This window comes from Daktulosphaira vitifoliae, unplaced genomic scaffold (assembly GCF_025091365.1).
Source record: "Daktulosphaira vitifoliae isolate Bord-2020 unplaced genomic scaffold, ASM2509136v1 Scaffold_4, whole genome shotgun sequence".
NCBI classification, from domain to species: domain Eukaryota; kingdom Metazoa; phylum Arthropoda; class Insecta; order Hemiptera; family Phylloxeridae; genus Daktulosphaira; species Daktulosphaira vitifoliae.
In genome coordinates, this window is record NW_026099575.1 from 26492029 (window position 1) to 26497328 (window position 5300).

Sequence of the window (5300 nt, forward strand, 5' to 3'; positions counted from 1 at the left end):
TAAATTATAAGTTTTTCGTAAATTATTGTTAATTGTTTGTAAAAAAATTATGAACGTTATATTATTTTTTGAATTATATAACAGAAAAGTTATATGCTTTACCACGTTTTCCATGATATATTAAACATAATTTTTTTTTACTGCTCTATTTCTTCATCGGAAAGAAAATAGATTTTGGTAGAAATAACTGGCAACCATTTTCCAATCGTGCAATTATGGTGTGTCCATATCTGGTTTCAACAGCTCTCAGCTGTGTTACTGGATATGGACGATCCAATTGTAATGATGACATAGAGACATATTCATTTTTAGCTTGTGACTTAAGTTTTTTTACAACATCCATTTTACTANCATATTCATTTTTAGCTTGTGATTTAAGTTTTTTTACAACATCCATTTTACTAAAAAAAATTTTTTATTTAACAGAGTAAAAATTCTATTTAAATACATACAAAACATATTTCGATATTTTATTATTTTTTTCATAACTAAAAATGTTGAACTAAAGATCTTATATCAATATTATTTACTCTTGTATTTTTAATTTGTTGTAAATTAATTTTATATGTGGTAAGATTTTCAAAATAGTTAACATCAATCATAAGGTATGTACAGCGAATATTACATTCGGAACATAATATTGTTTTAGCAAATTCTTGCACATCCTTAGCATGTTGAATTAATATAAATTCTTCAACTTTAAAATAATCACGATTATAAAAAAGGATATTGTTACATGGGAAATTTACGAATGTGAAGCTACCAATTCGTGGTCCACCAACTTCTTATCACTAACAAATATTGGTTACCCTTCGGTTACCAATATTTAATAGAGTATAACGTTTTTTCTAACCGATAGATGTAGACACATAATAACAAAAAGCATATATTACACGCATTTACCAATCATACACACAACAAAGATCTGTCAGCCGGTGGGAGTATATATACAATTACTATCGTATACACCGCCGTACCAACTCGAATAATTGTGAACGACCACTGCATTTAACAACTTAGCATTTGATATTATATTATAGAGTTTTTTATAAGCTTTCAGAAAATGTATAGAAAATATCTTGACTAGTTAATATAACTATGTATCCCCATCGATTTTAATTTGGATTACGCTGTTAATAATAGTACCTCAGCAAGGCCGGATTTATCCAAAAAGTGTCCCTAGGCTAATAAGGAACAGACGCCCACTTCTTAGGACACAGATAGAATGGTACCCCCTCCCAATTTACTTAAAAATTTGTATTTCCAAATGTATAATGTATAGTTACTTTAAAAATATTTAAAAGTCAACGTAAAAAAATTATGTATTGAAATTTTGTAGTTTAAATTATAATGAAAAAAAAATCAGTCCTGCATAAATTATAATTAATGTACAATAATAAAAAATAATAATTATTTTGTACTCTGTTAATAAACGGTTAATTCAGTATATTTAATTGTCAACTTATTAANTATTTTTACTCTGTTAATAAACGGTTAATTCAGTATATATAATTGTCAACTTATTAATGTAAACAACAAAAATTTGCACAGTTATAAAAAATAAGAAAAATTAATTAATAATACGTTTGGTGTTTCCTTGATTTGGTTGCTCGATACAATTTACACGACCGCCGTCGCCGATTATTATTTTTGATAATATATACCGTCGTGCCGTAGCTACCCTGCCCAATCACNAGTATATATTATATACCATCGTGCCGTAGCTACCCTGCCCAATCACATTATATATATATATATTGTAGAATATATTCCGTGCTATTTTTATAATTTTACAATACCGAGTAACTAATTTACTAAAAAAACTACATTAATTCTAGTAGATTGAAAATTTAATTCGCAGAAAGGAATGATATCAAAAAAAAAATCAAAGTTNCACAGAAAGGAATGATATCTAAAAAAAAATCAAAGTTTTGCCGGCCGCAGCGTCTCTTCAAGTTGTGGCACCCCTAGGCTATAGCCTAGTTAGCCTAGTCATAAATCCAGCCGTGTACCTCAGCCTACTCTGCAATTCAGTCTTATACAGTAGTATTAATTATAAATGAACCCTTCGTGACAGAACTGTTTTCAATGTAAATATAAAGAGTAATTAAAAAATTAATTGAATTCCAAATAATCTATTTTTTGACAACAATTATAAATATTTTGATATTAAACATACCAAATAATTTTTTAATTTTCAAAAATACTTAGGAGTACAAGGATACTTAGAAGATCAAAAAATGATAAAACAAAAATGATACTCGACGCGCGATGAAAACGCTGTCAAAACCTAAGTATTTGAATAAACCAATTGTTCTATTTTAGCGTNCTAAGTATTTGAATGAACCAATTGTTCTATTTTAACGTCCAGACAGCAAAAATCAAACATGAGCGTCGGCCATCATCGGAAACGCGATTCTTTATTGCAGTGTGTAAGCGATTATAGAAATACACAGTATCAATTTAGACTAGTGTCGCCAGTGTTTCCGACGCAGGGTCTAAAACGCATAGCGTGAAACCGGCTTTATGAAATAAAACTGTACTTATCAATAATGGGAATGCTTAATATTAGCTATCTAAGAGGGTGTATGTTATGTTAAAAATAAACTAGTGCATAGAAGAATTTCCGGGAAGAGCGATAAAGAATAACGTTTACTACGTTTAGGTTATATACAATTTTTTTTTATTGAATAGATGTTGTTTGTTATGCAGGTGGACAATTATTGTAAACAGATTAATATAGATCGGCCCTAAAGGTTGATTATTTTACTGGCGAGTAGTATTTATATATTTTATATATAATTAAGTTCTAAATATGTTTCAGAGTAGAACGACCGTACTGTGTAATTCTCCGAATTATGCGTCAAATTAAATTGACGTTGATTTTCCAGCGGTGGNTTTGCGTCAAATTAAATTGACGTTGGTTTTCCAGCGGTGGTTTCTGAAATAACTGGATTAAATAAAAAAAAACGGTAGCACAGTGGGGTCGAGGCACAGTGTGGACGAGGCATAGATGGGACAAGTATAGATGATATCTNAGATCGGCCCTAAAGGTTGATTATTTTACTGGCGAGTAGTATTTATATATTTTATATATAATTAAGTTCTAAATATGTTTCAGAGTAGAACGACTGTACTGTGTAATTCTCCGAATTATGCGTCAAATTAAATTGACGTTGATTTTCCAGCGGTGGTTTCTGAAATAACTGGATTAAATAAAAAACTCCTTAAATGTTTTAAAGGGATTTTAAGTACAATAGGCGTGTAATGATGTAAATCAAGAAAAATATGAGAATTATGCAAAAGATACTTTTATGGTGTATTTAAAATTTTATCCTTTGTATAGAATTGGTTTCTACACCACGGATACTATGTCTTCCAAGTTTCCATAGGATAGTTAAAAAGTTGAACTTGCTCATTTTCCAATTGGTAGTTTATTTGATGAAGTGTGAAATATAGATATCACATTTAGACGCTACAATACCCGTAAAACTTTGAGATAAGATACCAACACAGACTTCATACATATCCTTTTCATTTCATATGATCCTCTTATTATTTTTATTAGTTTAAATATAAAAATATAAAAGAAAAAAAAATTGAGTTCTGAAGTATTGATTTTATTAAACAATAATGTTTATGTATAAAAAAAAAGTTAATTACGTAAATTTTTGTAGTACTACACTTTCATTGTAAAAATTGTAAAAATATGATGTATTTTGTTAAAATCTGATGTTAAAACTTAAATTGATTGCGGTAAAATNTTATGTATATTTTAATGCATTTTGTTAAAATCTGATGTTAAAACTTAAATTTATTGCGGTAAAATATGATAATTATTTCTGTACTCTCGAACGACCTTTACAATAAATACATTGTTAATTTATGAACAATATTTGAGAGTATAATAATAATTAAATTATAAATAATTAAGTGTTTTTGATTTTAATTTTTNTCTAAATAATTGAGTGTTTTTGATTTTCATTTTTAGTAAATTTTGTATTAAATTCCTCCATCAGCAAAACAGATATATAGGGTGATTGGCCTATATATAAACAATGTTTTTTTTTTTAATCATTATGGATCTTTGATGAGATGTATCACAAGAAAATGTAAGTTTCTATCATCATTCCTTGTGCTAAAAACTTGTATCAACTTCATATTTTAAATGGCAACCCTATTTTTATTGCACCATTAGATTTAGTGTAATAAATAAAATATATTTTATTTTATTTAATATTAAGCGCTCCACGACTCTAAAGTTAGGAGTTTATTAAGTAAAAATCATAACAGACTTTAACGTTATAGGTCGTAAATCGATAAGCGCTACCAGTTTTAAGTTATAGACTACCTGCTTTGTCAAAGTANTCTAAGTAATAGACTACCTGCTTTGTCAAAGTAAATCGGTAATTGATATCACTACATAAAATAATATACCGTTTAGAAAAACTATTGCATTTTTTCTTCAAATATCGTATATTTTAAAGTAGCCTTGTTTAAAATTCATAATTTTTAATTTTTTTTGCTAAGCACTTTTTTTTTATAACGAACGAAAATATATAAAAAATATACGGGGTTGTCATTTGATAATTTGAAGTTAATACAAGTTCTAAGTATAAGGGATGTGGTGATAGAAATTTAATTTTTCTTGTGAAACGGCTCATCAAAGATCCCATAAAGATAAAAAAAAAAAATTGTTTTTAACACTTGTATCTTTAAAGATATTACGTGAGGCAAAGTTAGCCAATTGTCTTGTAGTTAAATAAGATTTCTTGATTCAATTAGGATGATAAAAGTTTTTAACAAAATACATTGAAATATATAAATTATTTTCAATTTTTACACTGAAATTGTAGTACTACAAAAATTTACGTAATTAACTTTTATGCATAAGATTTTAAAAATATTTTCTTTGGTGCAATATTATTGTATTTGCAATATTTATAGAGATAAATGTTCAAGANTTTATTTGCAATATTTATAGAGATAAATGTTCAAGACAATAAAATACTATGTTTTGCGAAAAATAAGATCCAGGAGCATACAAGGAGGCGTAATTGGGTGCTCATTGGAAGAGTAATAAGAGGATATCTTCCCTTTAAAAATTATCAATTCTTTTTCGATTTTTCAGTTGAATTTATGTTAATTTATAAAATTATGTTCAATTTTATTAACTTTTTATTAGTCCTTTTTTAAAATTTTATTTACTCTAATTTCATATTTATAATTGTTTTCAAACCCAATCCAACCGAACCAATTTCCTTAGATATATACTTTTATATATCTTTTAAATAACAATG